The sequence below is a fragment of the Schistocerca nitens genome, chromosome 5 (genome assembly GCF_023898315.1).
Source record: "Schistocerca nitens isolate TAMUIC-IGC-003100 chromosome 5, iqSchNite1.1, whole genome shotgun sequence".
Lineage (NCBI taxonomy): Eukaryota > Metazoa > Arthropoda > Insecta > Orthoptera > Acrididae > Schistocerca > Schistocerca nitens.
The window spans coordinates 724,254,046-724,273,012 of NC_064618.1; the positions used below are offsets into that span (position 1 = coordinate 724,254,046).

The window sequence follows — 18,967 nt, forward strand, 5'->3', positions numbered from 1 at the left end:
AGTGGTTTGGAGTTGCTTTTTACCATTCTTCTCCGCGGAATCTCATCAAGGAACATGTCCAACAATCCTGGAGAGGTGCTGTCTTCTTATAATCATTACATAATGAACATTGTTTTCGTTGCAACTACGGAAATGAGGAATGACAGAGATAGCAAGTAAAGAGGATAAAGTTTGCATAGAAAAGGTGAAGATCAAGAAATGGAAACAATTATTTTTTCTAAATAGGGCAATTTAATAAAACCACAGAATAAAAATCATTTACACAATATGTAGCATTTAATGCTGACGTCTTGAGAAAAAAAGGATTACAGAGGACATGTTATCAGTTTAAATTGTAGAGGTATTTCTTTTTTGTCGCCCTGTTTTAGTTGTTTTAAGCAGCACACAATATTACCTCACCTCTCACACCATAATATACAGTGAAAAGATGGCACTTTATATACATGACTGAACTGATGAATACCGTATACATTGGATAAGGCGAAACATGGTTTTTATTCCAATGACATCTTCTCAAAATATAGACACAGATGTTTGTCGTGAGAGACATATTTTAAGACAATACATCAAGGACTCAATATCATTCTTCGTATACTTGTCAACAAATTGTTTTAATATAAAAATCCCTTGATATACTTAAAATTTCCAAGACTTAAAACGCCACGTTTGCTCCCTAAATAATGAAAACTGGCAGCTTCCCAAGCCATCAGTATACTGTACATTCTTAGTGTTTCTCTGATTACCTCACAGTGATATTTCTTGTACTTCCGTGTATTCAGTATAACTTCGATGTGGTTCGTTTGCCCATTTGGCATAACGAGAAAAACATTTAAAAATAGATATTGATAATCATTTACAACAACGTCCAAAAAACTAGTGGAGGTATACATCAGATTTGCAGAGTTTCTGCTTTCACTGTAGCTCACTCGTATAACAAGGACGTCTAAGTATATCAAGGAATTGTGTTTGGGTCCCTGTTGTATTTGCATGCGAAATAATTCCAGACGGACAGATAGAATGACTGGACAGTGATAAGAAATGTAGTAAAATTCTGCAGTAAAGTTTTGTAAGCAGAAAATAAATTCTAGATCTGCAGGTAGAACATTCATTTATATCTGTAGCCTGACCTCATACTACACGTTATTTACTCATGGCATCTAGAAGTGAAACTGTGGGTTTCATTCATAAAAGCAAAGGATTCACCTAAATAAATCTTTTCATCCCACACATGTGATCCAACTAGGTTTGCGTGACAAAAATGTCGCACCAGTTGCCTGAAACAGATTTTGTGTCTACTACAATTCGTATAACCGTTTAAATTGCCTGCATTCTGAGCTATATTTTAGCAAAGATATCGAGTAATCTTTTTTTCTTTTCCATGACAGACGAAAATGTATATTCAAGAGTGATGAAACATGAAAATATTTATCTAAACAGTAGGCACACTACTGCAGTAGCCTCCACACGGTATTTGATATGGTGGTGAGGTCAAGCCACAGGGGTAAAGTGCTTCGCTAAAGCACAGTCGTGACTCTTAGACAAGTTCTCACAAGCAGTTCCAATTGTAGTGTTACACTGCTGGTGGTAACGTAAGCACTGAGGCTGTAGGAGAACTTTGATCACAGACTCCGTTGAAATTTAGCTCTTTATAAAACACAGCAAATTGTCTTATTCAGTATACAAGGAGATCCATTTTTTTTATTCACTATACTGAAAATATACACCGCTAAATTAAACCAGTATTTCACTGTATTTACAAATACAATAAATTATATTGTGCATATATTAAATACTTTTTGGTATGAGTTCAAAAAATTTAAAAACTTTATCATTCCACTTTTATGTAATAGAAGTAGTCGACAATTTCTGAAATACAATTTTAGTCAGTAGCCGTATACATCAGTATTCGATTATCGTAGTTCTCCATTACCCACAGCCATTGCCAATGCTGCAGCACCCAGCATTAAGACTTGAAGAAAACTATGCACCTGAGTTTCAATATTCATGTATACCTGTGTATTAAGTATTATTAGTCTATAATGTATGCAGAAGACCACACATTTCGATAGTTATCTAAGTTGCAGTAACTTACGTATATCTTGTTCATTAAAAACGTGTCTGGGAAGTGGAAAAGGAGTTATAAAGGGAAGAAACCGGCGATCCGGACGGGGAGCAGACGAGAGTTAGCGGTAAAAGCGAACAGAACAAAAAGAAAAGTCACAACAGATATAACAATTAAGTTTTCATTTTTTATCCTTTATAACAGCACAACCTTTTGAAATATTATTATTTTTTTTTTTTTGCACAACAGTACTTCATGCTTACTCGAACATATGGTAAAGACGAGATCGGAAAAAAGGGACAGGCCTCTAGAGCGGAAGGGCGGGAAGAAAGGAAGGTTGGAAGGAAGGAGAGAGGGGTTATACAAAAAGTGAAACGATATCCAACTGGTTTGTAAAGGAACGGAACGGTCTGGCGTACGAGGCTGCACGGGCGTGGGGACGGGTCGGTTGGATGGGGTGGAGGGGGGTGGAGGGGGGTGGAGGGAAGTTTGGAGGAAGGGGAGGGGATGGGTGTCTATGCTAAACGTTACATCACTTTGACGAGAGCCCCCCAGGTGGCAAACTGAGCTCCTGGGCGGCGCATCAACTCGTAAACAACGCGCAGTCTATCCACAAGTAACATTATGATACATTATATATAATATTGTAATTGCTATTGTATTCTCTCTACAGGGTCCGTTCCTCGTCTTTCGATCTCCTCGAGCAATTTCTGGTTTCCTTCGTCGTGTTTGTTATTTCTCTGTCTGTGATGTCTGCGAAGACCTCGGCGAGTCTCTCCGGCGAAAGCGTGGCGGGCTGCAACCAGCGCAGGTCTGTTCGTCTCTCCTCGTTTCCGCAGCCGTATGCGAGTGAATGCGATCACTTCTCTCGGGCGCGTGCCACACTTCCTCCACCTTTTTCTTTTCTTTTTACACACATCACATTTCTTGAAATAAGAAACACAGCACTCTCCCACAAACGTATTAACCAACATCGGCGCTTCCCGCGCCGATACTGAAAAAGTACAGGCGAAAACACTTAAAACGCAAAATGTCCAGTCCGGTGCTAACAACGAAATCTTGTAAATGGTATACGAATTTCTGTTTCGTGTTTTGTACAAGTCTTCCCGTAATCTCTGCGACATTTGTACAAAGAGCGATCGCGTCGCGGAGCGGGCGGTGCGGAGGCGGCGCCTCCGCCAGGCACCCGCGGGGGCGGGGGCGGCGTCGGCGGCGGCGGCGTCGTCGGCGTCGGTGGCACCGGCGTCCACGGCAGAGGCGCCGTCGCTTCTACCCGCCTCTTGTCGAGCGGCTGCAGCGGCGGTGCCGTCGACGTCGTGGTGAGCACCGCCTCCTTGGTGCCGGGCCAGCGGACCGCGAGCCGGCGCGGCCTGCGGCTAAGCTCGTGGGCACCGCGTCTGCAACACAAGGCGCACACGTGACAGCGTAACGCCGCTGAGGGATGTCGACGCGACATGGTACGCTATTCGAGCTGTTGTAAGCTACGTGTAAAATTAAACATAAACAAAATTTCCCGTCAGTGTTCGACAAAAAAAAAAAAAAGACACCAGTATTAAATATGAAAGACTTGCCTGACGACTGAAATTGTACACCAGCCACAAGTCGCATTTAACTTTCCTTTTACTGACATGTTTCACTCGACAGAAGTAAGCATCTTCAGAAATTAAGTAGGCAAGGGTAACACGTTAGATACATTTGGCTGTGTACCGCGCCGCCGTCATGCATAACAACTTATTTCTGAAGACCCTCGTGTCTGTCGAGTGAAGCATGGCAATAAAGAGAAGTTACATGTGGCTTGTGGCTGCTCTACAGCTTTAGTTTCTAACGGTCGCTATTACCCCCGCAGCCTAAATTTCCCTGATCAAATGGCTCTGAGCACTATGGGACTTACCGTCTGAGGTCATCAGTCCCCTAGAACTTAGAACTACTTAAACCTAACTAACCTAAGGACATCACACACATCCATGCTCGAGGCAGGATTTGAACCTGCGACCGTAGCGGTCACGCGGTTCCGGACTGAAGCGCTTAGAACCGCTCGGCCACAACGGCCGGCGCAGCATTTTGGATGGGAAGTCTTTCCACCTACCATACAGCCCGGACTTGGCTCCCTCTGTTTCTCATTTTTGCTCATATCAACCACTGTCTATGAAGACAACATTTCGGCACAGAAAACAAGCTGCACATGAGCGTAGAGCATTGGCAGAAAGCAAAGGCGGCCAACTTCTACGACGAGATACATTGGAAAGCTAGTACAGTACTACGACAAATGTCTCAAATGGTTCAAATGGCTCTGAGCACTATGGGACTCAACTGCTGTGGTCATAAGTCCCCTAGAACTTAGAACTACTTAAACCTAACTAACCTAAGGACAGCACACAACACCCAGCCATCACGAGGCAGAGAAAATCCCTGACCCCGCCGGGAATCGAACCCGGGAACCCGGGCGTGGGAAGCGAGAACGCTACCGCACGAGGCAAATGTCTCAGTCGGAGCGGCGACTATGTAAGGAAGTAGCTGGAAGGTGTACAGCTAACTTTTGCAAATAAAAACTTTTTTTTAGGTTTCTCTTTGGTCTGCATTTCGCGATCGATCGGACTTTCCTTTCCGAATAGCCCTCGTAATTCTGTACCACAAATAAAATAGCATCAGAATGCAAAATGTTCCTCTTAAAGCAGACGTTAGTAAATCTTCACTAACGGTTCCAAATATCGAATAAAGTTTCACAAAGCACAGTAATAGGATATGCGAGTGTTCTGCAAGAAAGCCCCATATCCCGATGCAAGTGGTCTGGCAGGTCCGGTGGAATGACGTTGGCCTATGGCACCTGATACGACATGTAAGGTGTAGGAGACTAAGGATGAAAGAAGGCGATATCCCTACCTATCGAAATACTGAATAGGAGTAATCGGTAAAGAAGTAATAAATTGTGGGGTGCCTCTCCATCTCCTAAACCCGTAAATGGTTCAAAAATGGCTCTGAGCACTATGGGACTCAACTGCTGAGGTCATTAGTCCCCTAGAACTTAGAACTAGTTAAACCTAACTAACCTAAGGACATCACAAACATCCATGCCCGAGGCAGGATTCGAACCTGCGACCATAGCGGTCTCGCGGTTCCAGACTGCAGCGCCTTTAACCGCACGGCCACTCCGGCCGGCAACCCGTAAATACCTATTGTAAATATATAGTGCTATCCAGGAGCGAGAATTTACTTGTTTTCGTGTAAATAAATAGCGCTGTCATTAGTTTTACTTCGTAATGTACAACTATTAGGACACACAATTCGTAAATAAATTAGTTTTGTAGACAGCAGTCAGCCTATCCACATGTGGCAGGAATAAATATTCTTCAACAGACGCGTTAACGGGTGGAAGTCTAAAAAATGTAGTAATGTTCTATTGTTAAATAATAAATAATTAAATAACGAATGTAAAAAAAAGCACTCTCTCGGCTAGAAAATCATTACCACTCCTCATAGGTTTTTCCAGAGGGGAAAGAAGATCACTTCTACAGTTCATTTCAAAGTCATTGCATCGAACGTCTCATGATAACTGAAACGCACGGCGTAACGTCTTCTTAAAAGCAAAAGTCCCAAAATGGTTTTTAAGTGACATTATCAGTACCTGTTAACGATTTAAACAGCTCTGACTCTTGTTGCCTGTCAGTGTTACAAGTGACATACTCGTTAAGATAACATAATAGCCTTCATGGAGACTTCGGTACAAATATTATCTGGGTTATTGAGATTTATATTCTGCAGTTTTCCTAAATAGCTTACGGCAATGCACATAGTGTGAAAAGGTGTGTCAGAGTACTGAACAGACTATTGACTACAAAATGTTATTAATCGTTGACTTGAAATAGCGACCGTGCTTCTGAAAGGGCTCCTTGTGGACCTATGGATGGCAGGAAGGATGGAAGATTACGAGCAAACGTCCTGTCGACGATTCGGTCATTAGTGACAGAGCACAAGTTCGGAATATGGACGGACGAGGAAGGAAACTGGCTGTGTACTTTTTCAAGAAAACATCCCAACATTTACCTGAAACGATTGAGGAAAAGACACACATCAGTTAAAGCTGGGTGCCGTAACGGGGATTTGAAGCGTCATCCAGCCTAATGTGAGTCCAGTATCTCAACAACTGCGCCAACTCTCTCTGTTGAATGTATGCCGCTTGTTGACAAGCGCAGATTCGAGGCTCGGTGATCGCGTCCATCGTCCATAATGGCAGGCGGTGCGGAATCGATCGGGGGGTTCGCCCCACCCCACCCCACCTTATTTCGGGCTCGGGTGTCGGTCGGAGCGCGCGCTGCGGTTCGGCCGGCGCAGAATTTGCAGGCCGCAAGAATGCCACCACCGCCGCCATCGCTGCTCTTTTAACCTTGACCGGCCCCGCAATATCGGCGGGGCAGGGCGGAGAGCGCCGCGTGCCATCGGCAGCTCGGACGCGGCGCCGGCCGGCCAGGAATGCAATAACACACGCGGCAAATTCCGCCCCCTGCCCGCGGCGCGCGGCTGCGGCTGCGGACGAGGCCTGCCCCCCGCCCCCCGGGCCGCCAACATTCGCGCTGGAATTACTCGGCGCCAGACAAGAGCTGTCCTGTGCTACCTACGAACCGTCCTCGTATTGTCAGGAAACAAATGAAACAGGAGGACACAGTTGCCATTCTGCCTATTTGTACCAGAATCTGAAGTGGGACACCACTGTCACTGATGAAAATTCTCTTCCCCCCTTGTCACTATGTTTTTCCCGTTTTCATTTTCTCATATTCAGACTGACAATTAGCAAATTCCCTAAATCCACTTCAAATACAACACGTCCTAAACATTTTGGTCAAAACTATACAGACTGTAGAGGATCATGAAACCGAGTAGGCAGGCCGGGATAGCCGAGCGGTTCTAGGCGCTACAGTCTGGAACCGCGCGACTGCTTCGGTCGCGGGTTCGAATCCTGCCTCGAGCATGGATGTGTGAGATGTCCTTAGGTTAGTTAGGTTTAAGTAGTTCTAAGTTCTAGGGGACTGATGACCTCAGAAGTTAAGTCCCATAGTGCTCAGAGCCATTTGAACCGTTTTTGAAACCGAGTAGCTAGAAATAAATAACAAATGGTGTGTGTTAGGTTGAAGATGCTAATTAAGTTTTTGTAAACTGCAAATTTTGAATATTTCATAAGAAACAACTGCCAGCCGTCCCGACAATCGGTGTGTAACCGCAAGAAAAGATAGTGAACTGATGGACGCAGTTCACTACTGTACCTACATGTATGCTCCGGAAGCCACCATATGGTGCATTGCGGTACGTACATTGTACCAACACTAGTCGTTTCCTTCTCTCTTCCTCCCGGTGATACAGCGAGTGAGAAGTGATTATCTATATGCCTCCGTATGAGCCCTAATTTCTTGTCTCTGCCAGACACTCACCATCGGGAGGAACGTACTGGGTTCTAGTACTTAATTACTACTGTTTACAGATCATGGCTGCTGGACCAAGATGAAGTCGTCGTTTCCTTCCCACAGGAACGATACCGGCATACGCCTTACGGGGGGTAGGACGTCAAACTGGTCGACTTTGAGCAGGAGAGGCACCACAGGACATTTTAATTCCCGCTGTCTATACTTTTACAAATAAATTCATAAAACCTTATCTACACGACCAGGAAGGATTCAGGATTCAAACTCATAACAATATAAGTTCAAAAGTATGACAATATAAATTTTTTTGCGTGTGAAATTTCATCATTTTTTCACTTACTATTGGCTGCATTTGTTGCTATAGGTACACATTTCTTCAGAAGTAAGAGAGATTCTTCGATGAATTTTGCACAGCATACAAACCATACTTACAGGTGAATGAAACACTAGAATTTATTTAATTAATGAAAAAATGAATTAGCTGTTACATTTTAAACTTTCTGTTTAGAAAAAACTCAAATTTTATGGTTAATTATCTTAACTTTTGGCACAGTTTTTAATAGATTTGGAAAATTCTAGAGTTTCATACACCTGTAAGTATGGTTTGTATGCTGTGCAAAATTCATCGAAGAATCTCCCTTACTTATGAAGAAAAGTGTACCTATAGCAACAAATGCAGCCAATAGTAAGTGAAAAAATGATGAAATTTCACACGTAAAAAAAATATATTTTGTTATATTTTTGTTCTTCCACTGCTATGAGCGTGAGCTCTGAACCCTTCCTGGTCATGCTGACAAAGTTTTATGAATTTATTTGTAAAAGTATAGACAGTGCAAATTAAAATGTCCTGTGGTACCTCTTCTGCTCCAAGTCGGCCAGTTTGACGTCCTACCCCCCTTAACCGATTTTTTGAAGCCACGGAAACGTAAGTCCGGAGAGTCGGATTCCGAGCTGCGAGTAAAGTGTCCATGATTGCCAAAATAGTCATTTCGTCTCGAAAATGCGGCAGTACATGGAAAAACAAACATGTGTAGTAGTCTTGGACGATGGTGAGCATACTATCAAAAATGTTTCAAATTTGTGTGAATTCCTGGGGCACCAAACTGCTTAGGTCATCGGTCCCTAGACTTACTTACGACTTAAACTAACTTATGCTAAGAACAACACACACACACACCCATGCCCGAGGGAGGACGCGAACCTCCGGCGGGAGGGGCCGCGCCGCCCATGACATGACGCTTCAAACCGCGCGGCTGCTGAGCATGCTCCCTGCATCTCAGATCAGATCCTGTCTCATGAGAGGCTGCCTTTTTGTACACACGGTAAAAATCGACGTCAAGAGGAAATTTAGCAAAGGTGAAGAGCTCCTGAAAGTATAGCATGGAAATGGCATCATTTTCAGAAGACAGTGGGAGTAGTTAGTTGTTTAGAAGCACAAAAAGAGCAGTTTTTCAGAGGTTTTTTCATTAACTTTTTAAATTGGCTGTACTGCCAAACTGTTGAGTTTGTGTACTCTTAACTGGTGCTAGTTCCGCTGAATACACACCAACGGCTAGCTACTTGCGATGCTGTTGAGTCCCAGAGTGAAGACGACAAAATACTCAGATACGCTGTTGTTACTGCGATATGTGCCGCGCAGCACGCGAAGAGACGGACGCGCTGGCGCTATGGAAGTGCACACATTCGGTGCGGCCGAGCGGCCGCCAACTTCCCCGCGATTTTGCGCGGTGGTGGCTTTACGAGTGGCGACCCCAGTGCGCCTCGTAAAAAATCGTTCGCAGGGGAGCTGCCGCGGCTGCCGCTGCCGCTCGTTCAACCTGCGTAGCGAGCGACTGCCACCCAACCGACTGCGTACTGCGCCCACCAGCTCGCACACAGCTGCGCGATTGGGATATTTCGCCACCAGTGGCGCAACAGCTGGCGCACAGCAATTCTGAACACAACCGAGGCGATGAAAGCTTATGATAGGCAGCTGTTTTTCAGTCTGCTCACCGTTTTTTTTTTTTTTTTTTTTTTTTTTTTCTCCTGGCCGTTATCTGAAGCGGAGAACTAAATACAGGTTTCATAAACTAGCGCTCGCTAACGAAATCGGTTACACATTTCATTTGCAAATACCTTGCCACACGAACCTATCGTTTAGATCTGCAAATATATTTTGCGAGTCACTTTATCGCACACGGTGTAGGGCACTTCGTGCATATATTAACTAACTATTATATACCTCGTTACTCGCCCTAATCTCTACCAATGGAATAATGATCCTATCCTAACACAAAAAATGCGAGTATGTTCCTATTTATTTATAAGACTCTGACTGAAACTGGAGCAGCAGCTGCCTCATTCTACCTTATTCAGCACCTTTAACCATTTGCCCAAAACCTTTCGGCATGCGAACAAATTCGCGCTTTTTTTAACGTGCAAATCACCTCAAACCCCTACAAGCTCCTCTAAATATAACTCACACCTACTAGTCCATCACTGTAATTCACTCTTACCTAACAACTCCCAGTTGCCATTTTTCACTCGCTCATTCACCTCAACTATTTGTCGTTATCTCCTAGTGTCTCTGTCATTGTCTCCTGTGTCACAGTCACAGTCCCCTTCGTACAATTCTATTACTACCGCATCATCTCGCTATCACTGCCTCCCTGTTGCTCTCTCGTATGCTAATATCTCATTCCTTCCTTCCTACTTTCGCTGTCCCTTCTCAATGTCACGTCTCTCTTCCTCATTGTAAATGTTGTACAGTCTGTCTCTCACTATCACTGCCCACTTCTACTTTATCTTTCTCTTTATTCCTCCTCCCCTACAACTGTCTCCTTCAATCGTTTCCTAGAATTGTTCTCTGACCGTCAACTATGTTCCAGTGCCACTGTGTCCCTCTCTTTCTTTCATAATGCCATTGTGTCCTCCGCTCTTTCTGTAACACAGCCCCTGTCTACTGTCTTCCAGTATTTATCACTTTTCCGTCTCTTTGTCGCTGCCACTGTCCTCTTCTCTCTCAGCATAAAAAAGTGCGAATAATTTCCGACGCCAAAACCTTTGGAAAAATTTTTAAAGGTGCTGAAGAAGATAGAATGAGGCAGCTGGTACCCTACTTTTCAGTCAGAGCCTTTTAAATGATAAGGAACATATTCGCATTGCTTGTTGCTCTAATGGACGCATTTTTCTGCTGGTTTCCTTCTTTTCCCAACTGGAGCAGGCCATGTTGCTCATATGAAAAGAAATGTGCTGGTCAATAAAACTTTGATAATTGACTTTTTTATGTGTAAAAAAATTTGCATGTGCTTCAGTACTACAACTTGGGATTCCCAGTGGATAACGGAGACATTTCACAGCATATTACTCCGTGCTGCGTTACTTTATAAACTACATTTTCATCTCACACCGGATTTCACGTGTACAAGTAATGGAACTTCGAATCTCTGTATCTCGGAAACAGATAAAGAAATTATAAAATTTGAAAGGCTTTTCGACGTCGGGATTTAGAAATACGTCGCAAAAATTACAAATATTTTGTTGATACCGCCCTACATAGGGAGGAACGATCACCACAATAAAATAAGGGAAATCAGCTCGTACGGGAAGATATAGGTGTTCATTCTTTCCGCGCGCTATACGAGACTGGAATAATAGAGAATTGTGAAGGTGGTTCGATGAGCCCTCTGCCAGTCACTTAAATGTGATTTGCAGAGTATCCATGTATATGTAGATGTGTGTTTTAGTTATCATGTTTTTCATACACTGCAGGGAAAAATCCCCAACACCAAAAAGGAACTGTGTGGCATAAACGAAAGTTGGTAGGCGTGTTGTTTGTTCAAACTTCGCGCCAATCGCATAAAAATGGCGCTAGTAGCGCCACTATGAGGATGCACTGTAACGTCCATGAGCGTCAGTTATCTTCGAGATTGGACGTGTTGAATTGATGTTAGTCAAGAATGTCTTCAAAGCGACGAAGAAGCCATTATCAACACCGCACTGAGTTTGAATGAGGTCTTGTAGTAGGGCTACGAGAAGCTGGATGTTCCTTCTGCGATATTGCAGAAAGACTTGGCAGGAATGTAGCCGATGTAGATGACTGCTGCCGGTAGTCGTCATGAGAATGCATGGTCGCGAGAAGGGCGGACTGCGGGCGGGCACGTGGCAATACCGAGAGTGAAGACCATCGTATTCGGTGTATGGCTCTGGCGTATCGTACTGCATTAGCAGCAGCGATTCGAGCAGCAGCTGGCAACACAGTGCCACAACGAACCGTTACAAATCGGTTACTTCACGGACAGTTCTGAGCCAGACGCCCATTAGCGCGCACTCCGCTGGCCCCAAACCACCGCCATTTGCTACTTCAGTGGTGTCAGGGGGGAAGTCATTGGAGGGCAGGGGGGAAGTCTGTTGCGTTTTCCGATGAAAGCTGATTCTGACTCGTGCCAGTGATGGCCGTGGGATGGTTAGGAGGAGACCAGCTGAAGGCATGTAACCACCTCGTCTGCATGCTAGACACACTGGACCTACATCTGGAGTAACGGTCTGAGGTGCGACTTTCTGTGACAGCAGAAGCACACTCGTAATTATCCCACACGACCTAACTTCAAATTTCTAAGTCAATCTGGTGATTCGAACTGTTGTGCTGCATGCCAGAGGATGTTTTCCAACAGGATAACGTGCGCTCACATACCGCTGCTGTAACCTGCCATGCTCTAGAGAGTGTCAACATGGTGCCTGGTCAGTCACCACATCTGTATCCAATCGAGCACATATGGGATATCATGGGACAACAATTCCAGCGTCATCCACAAATATTAACCGTTCCTGTACAGATCGCCCAAGCGCAACAGCGGTGGAACTCCATCCCACAAACTGATATCTGGCATCTGTACAACACAATACCTGCACGTTTGCATGCTTGCATTCAACATTCTGGTGGTTACACCGGTTATTAAAGTACTAGCATTTCACATTTGCAATACTGTATCTCACAATTACATTAACTTGTCATCTTGCAATATTAAGCATTTTAATATGTTACCTAGACAAATGTAATCCCGAAATTTCATTACTTTACATTGACTATTTTTTGGTGTTGAGTATTTTTCCGTCAATGTATTTATGTTGTTATGGTTGAGTATGGAATGAAGGTAGAAGGTGAATCCTGGTTTCCGCAAGTAGGTTATTCAGTTATCGAGACACGCTGTCGAGAAATTTGGGATCTAATATCGGAGACTGATTAATAGTATGGAGACATGGGGAAATATACCAGGTGTACCGGTATGAAATGAGCGTTAAGATACAAATGGGAACGAGACTTAATTTTTTTTTTGTTTGGTTGGTATGACATCTGTCAAAGATATTTAGTATACATCAAGCCATGGAATAAACAATATCATATGTTTTCACCGTGTTAACAATGTCGAATTTTGTACCACAAAGTGATGATTTGCGGAAAGCATTAATTTTTTGTTTTCATTTGAAACAAAAGTGCTGCAGAGTTGCATCGAATGCTTATCGAGGCATATGGTGATCGTGCTCTATCAAAAGCAACACGCAAAAGATGGATTCAACGTTTCAGAAATAATGATTTTGATCTAAGAAATGCAGAACGTGGAAGACCACCAAAAAAGTTCGAAGACGCCGAACTGCAAGCAGTATTGGATGAAAATGATACTTTGAGTCAGAAGCAAATGGCAGCAATGCTAAATGTTGCACAACAAACAATTTCTGACCGTTTGAAAGCTATGGGAAAGATCCAAAAGTTCGGAAAATGGTTGCCACATGAAATGAATGAAAGACTGATGGAAAACCGAAAAACCATTTGTTAAATTTTGCTTCAAAGACATGAAAGAAAATCAATTAGCATGGAATTGTTACTGGCGATGAAAAATGGATTTATTTTAAGAATCCTAAACGGGAAAAATAATGGGTTAATCAGGGACAACAATCAACATCGACTGCAAAACCAGATCGATTCGGCAAGAAGACAATGCTCTGTGTTTGGTGCGATCAGAAAGGTGTGGTGTATCATGAGCTTCTATAACCCGGTGAAACTGTGAATACTAATCGCTACAGACAACAAATGATCAATCTGAACAATGCATTGATCGAAAAAAGACCAGAATGGGCCAGAAGACATGGCAAAGTAATTTTTTTACACGACAATGCACCTGCGCACAAAGAAAAACTGGTTCAGGATACAATCAAAACACTTGGCTGGGAGCTGCTGTAAGTAGGCTGTTTAGGTTTTTATATTCGTAACGCCACGTAGCGCTCTGTGGCTGGTTGGCATTGTTGTAATTTGCCATTGTAGTGTTGGGCAGTTGGCTGTTAACAGCGCGTAGCGTTGCGCAGTTGGAGGTGAGCCGCCAGCAGTGGTGGATGTGGGGAAGTGAGATGGCGGATTTTTGAGAGCGGATGATCTGGACGTGTGTCCATCAGAAACAGTACATTTGTAAGAATGGATATCATGAACTGCTATATATATTATGACTTTTGAACACTATTAATGTAAATACATTGTTTGTTCTCTATCAAAATCTTTCATTTGCTAACTCTGCCTATCAGTAGTTAGTGCCTTCAGTAGTCTGAATCTTTTATTTAGCTGGCAGTAGTGGCGCTCGCCGTATTGCGGTTGTTTGAGTAACGAAGATTTTTGTGAGGCAGGTGATTCATGAAAGGTATAGGTTATTGTTAGTCAGGGCCATTCTTTTGTAGGGATTATTGAAAGTCAGATTGCGTTGCGCTAAAAATAATGTGTGTCAGTTTAGTGATGATCAGAATAAGTAAAGAGAGAAATGTCTGAGTACGTTCAGTTTTGCTCAGCTGTTTAAAAATCAAATAACGTAAGTGATTTATCAGCCCAGTAATTCAATAATTTTTCTACGGGGACGTTTCACTGCTACCCCACCCGCCGTATTCACCAGACTTGGCCCCTTCCGACTACCATTCGTTTTCATCAATGGGACACGCGTTGGCTGAGGAACACTTCGATTCCTACGAAGAAGTCGAAAATTGGGTGTCTGATTGATTGGTTTGCTTCAAAAGACGAACATTTCTATTGGCGTGGTGTCCACAAATTGCCAGAAAGGTGGTCAAAATGTATAGAAAGCAATGAATAAAATGTTTTTACTTTTCAATTCAAAATTAGTGTTTCACTTTCACAAAAAACGCTCATTTCATACCGGTACACCTGGTAGTAATTAAAACGTCTTTTTGGGGGGGGGGGGGGAGGGGGAGGCAAGCGATGCTGGTACTTGATCGCATCTGGTCGGGTGTAAGGTTTCCCGCTATGGATGGCCGTATACAAGGCAGCGGGGGTTATCGCCAGACGCAGCGCTTGCAAATAGCGGCGGCAGAACGGCGGTCGCGACCAGCGCCGCCCACGGGGACAAGAGCGGCGGCGCGGGCATCAATCAGCCGTCATGGCGGCGGCTTTGATGTTATCGCGACGCGCCGCGCTCCTGCTGGCCGCTCCTGATTCTGCGCGCTCTAATTGGCCCATTGTGGTGTCATTAATGCGAGCGCCGGCGCGGCTGCTCGCACGTATTAGATAAACAGCCGCCACTCCGAAGCGTGCATAGAATTTGCGCGTAGAAGTCTGTCTGTACCCGCCCACAGCAGTTCTAGCATGTCATGGCGGTACCCTACTGCACGTAATCTAGACACCCACATTCACTTCAGGAAGAACCAATTTCTTAAATGATTTGTTTTACTTTATACAGGGTGAGTCAGGAGGGAAGGCACATACTTTGAGGGATGATAGTGTTAATGCTTCTGAGCAAAAACCGTTGTATGAACATATATGTCCTGTTCTTATCGATTTCCCAGGAAACTGGTGAAATGGGGAATGGGACAAATGCAAGTGGCTGTAAATGAAACACTGTGATTTAATCTTTTGTTCAGACGGTCGTCAACTGCAATGCATTTTGTAGCTGAAAATAAACACACTTTGTAAGCCGAGATCGCAGTGTAGACACTTTTATTGCTCCAAAAGACGTTCAAATGTGTGTGAAATCTTATGGGACTTACCTGCCAAGGTCATCAGTCCGTAAGCTTACACACTACGTAACCTAAATTATCGTAAGGACAAACACACACACCCATGCCCGAGGGAGGACTCGAACCTCCGCCGGGACGAGCCACACAGTCCATGACTGCAGCGCCTTAGACCGCTCGGATAATCCCGCGCGGCTTTATTGTTCCAATATGAATGGTTTTTGCAGTCTTATAGTGCCATCATCTAATCTTATGGAACTTGGTATGAAACTGCCACGTTACATTATATGAAGTTCAATGGTTCAAATGGCTCTGAGCACTATGGGACTTAACATATGAGGTCATCAGTCCCCTAGAACTTAGAACTACTTAAACCTAACTAACCTAAGGACATCACACACATCCACGCCGAAGGCAGGATTCGAACCTGCGACCGCAGCGGTCGCGCTGTTCCAGACTGAAGCTAAGGACATCACACACATCCACACCAGAGGCAGAATTCGAACCTGCGACCGTAGCGGTCGCGGTATTCCGGATTGGAGCGCCTAGAAGCGCTCGGCCACATCGGCTGGCACTATATCAAGTCCAAGTAACTTCATCAAGTCATCTTGGAACGATAAAAGGGCGGTTCTATAATGCTTTCGTAAGGTACACTGTAGTTTCTGGTTGGGCTTAGAATCAAACTGAAGAAAAATGAGATTGGTGAGGTTTGAAAAAAAAAACATTATACGTGAAGGATTCCCAGTATCTATAAATAAAGGATTGAAACTAACGAATGACCGTGGGAGGAAACCAGCCTATCAATTTTCAAAGTAACCCCCTCGCCATTTTCCTTGAAGCATTTTTGGGAAAGCAAGGATACCTTCAATCTTCATGGCTCGATGGACATTTGATATGCTGTCCTTCCGAAAACGAGTCCAGTCTTCCACCCACTGCGTCACCGCGCTTGATATCGCGCCGTGTATTGAAAAAGCCATTAGGGCCCCATTAACTGCAGCATATTTCAAAGGATTGGAACAATTTATTGACACGAAAGGTACTAAATCCTGCTGAGAATCACGCATGATTCGTGTTTCTATTAAAAAGTTTATTTAGCTCCTTTTTGTATGGCTAAGGAGACCTTGTTCCGTATCACATGTGTGTTCTTCACCGGACTTAATATTTGTCACTCCCTCAGAAAAGCACTCTGGTCGCTTTTGAATGCTGTCGAAGGTTTTCACTTGTTACCAGGCGGTCAAGTCACCTTCAGTTGTAGCCGAGCGGTGTAAGGCGCTGCAGTCATGAACTGTGCGGCTAGTCCCGGCGGTGGTTCAAGTCCTCCCTCGGGCATGGGTGTGTGTGTTTGTCCTCAGGATAATTTAGGTTAAGTAGTGTGTAAGCTTAGGGACTGATGACCTTAGCAGTTAAGTCCCATAAGATTTCACACACATCTGAACAACCTTCAGTTGCCAACGTGGTGAAGTTGAGTCAACATGTCAGTTGGTTGTAGGAAATCAGCGCTGTCGGAATGGCCGATGTAGAGTGACAGAGAGGAGGTGGTGTTCACGACCACACCGTGAATGGGTTCTGGCGCTGCAGTCCGGAACCGCGGGACTGCTACGGTCGCAGGTTCGAATCCTGCCTCGGGCATGGGTGTGTGTGATGTCCTTAGGTTAGTTAGGTTTAAGTAGTTCTAAGTTCTAGGGGACTTATGACCTAAGATGTTGAGTCCCATAGTGCTCAGAGCCATTTGAACCATTTTGAACACGGTGAATGAAGTTGCTCGATCTGTTGTCGTATCACTGGCAGACATGTGGCACCGTAACAACAGTGGTCAAAATGGCTCTCAGCACTATGCGACTTAACTTCTGAGGTCATCAGTCGCCTAGAACTTAGAACTAATTAAACTCAACCAACCTAAGGACATCACACACATGCATGCCCGAGGCAGGATTCGAACCTGCGACCGTAGCGGTCGCTCGCTTCCAGACTGTAGCGCCTAGAAGCGCACGGCCACTCCGGCTGGCTAACAGTGGTCATAACAACATCCTTAACCGATTGAGACCGGAGACGAGTGTCAGGCCTTATCAGTAGCAACCGGCTTTAACCCCAACATGAATTGCGGCTGTCAATGAGCATAGGCCCATGTCTACCATTTTCAGAACGACTACTGCAAAGGAAACTGCATGCAATGGACATCTGGAGTCGTGTACCTGCTAAAAGACAATTTCTCATAGAAGCACATCCGGCTGGTAAACTTCAGTGGGCCAAATAACACAGTAAGGGGACAGCAGGTGACCGGAAGCGTGTAGTGTCAATCGAGTGGTCGCGAAATCGTCTGTTTTAGAACGACACCAGGCGTCGAGTCGCTGAACCCTCAGTGTGTGGAGGGAGTAGTTCGGACTGGAAGTGGTTCTCTGAAGTTTTGGGGCTGTTTTCCGCACTATAACTTGAGCCCACTCGTTCACTGTACAGTGGCGATAAGGTGGTTTACGCGACGTGGCTATAAAATAACGGGACTGATGCTGTCCCAGAGTCAGTACGCACGTGCCATAGACGAACGACCAGTAGCTGTGAAGCGTGGAGCCTTCTCAGTCGAATGCGGCTTCCCTGGTTCTGTAGATAAATCAATATGACCTTGGTCTTCGTTTGTGTAAGAGTTTGTCATTTTGTTTTGCCGGAAAAAATGATGTCACTTGCTTGGGTCTCTAAGTTGCTTCCTTAACTGGTTAAATCTAATATGCCGATTTGCTTAGTTGTTTTCTTAATTAAATCATCTGTAAGGCAATAAGGAAACTGTTTATGGCTCGGTCCATCCCTCTAAAGCAGGGCTTCCCAACATGTGGTCCGCGGACCCCTTAGGGGTCCGCCGGCTTTTTGTAGGGGGTCCGCGGCCACCTTTCACCAAATCGTGTAAAACAATGAGTAAAATTATTGAATAAAAATGTGAAAATCAAATTCATCACTATTTTTTCGTGTAAAAAACTTGTACTTTTACTTCAGGTCGTATCCCCAAGCAGCCTTTGCGGTTCCTAAGTGAGAACGTATACACAGTTTAGTGCCGGAAAATGCGGCTTCTCTGGTCGACTGTTTCGCAACAATACGGGGGTCGTTTGTGCGCCGGCTCACGGCGCTAGATGCGCTGAACCCTTTTACGCATGCGCGGAGCGAGCTTTGTCAACCAATCACAGTGCTCGCTGGCACGTATGCGGCCCCAGGCATTATTAAATGTTAAACTTGCCTTGTCAGTGCACTACCTGTTTCATAAGTCGATTTTTGACCAGTTTATTACTTCTAACATGGATCGGTGGCTGAAGTCAGGATCACTGAAGAAGGCTGCAGTTTCTCCATCGCCTTCACAACAAGGGAAGTTTCCAGTTGAAATGAATGAGGAGGGAGGACGAGCAAAGGAAGACTTTACATACATTTGAACATTTTTCTTCGGATTTCACGAAAAACCACACACGTACACACACAACACACACACACAACTGTTACGAAATATGCATGCTCCTTACACAACAGTAGCCAA

General features: G+C 44.4%; 1 protein-coding gene across 5 annotated transcripts in view; it reads right to left on the reverse strand.

Moving 5' to 3' along the window:
- Positions 1-253: 253 nt before the first annotated feature.
- Positions 254-18,967, reverse strand: part of LOC126260812 (homeobox protein homothorax) — a 1,061,772-nt gene continuing 1,043,058 nt past the window's right edge. For all 5 annotated transcript variants that reach the window (XM_049958185.1, XM_049958184.1, XM_049958182.1 and 2 more), the window contains one exon: positions 254-3,459. The gene's annotated coding sequence lies outside the window, so the exon portion shown is untranslated. The remainder of the gene's footprint in view (positions 3,460-18,967) is intronic.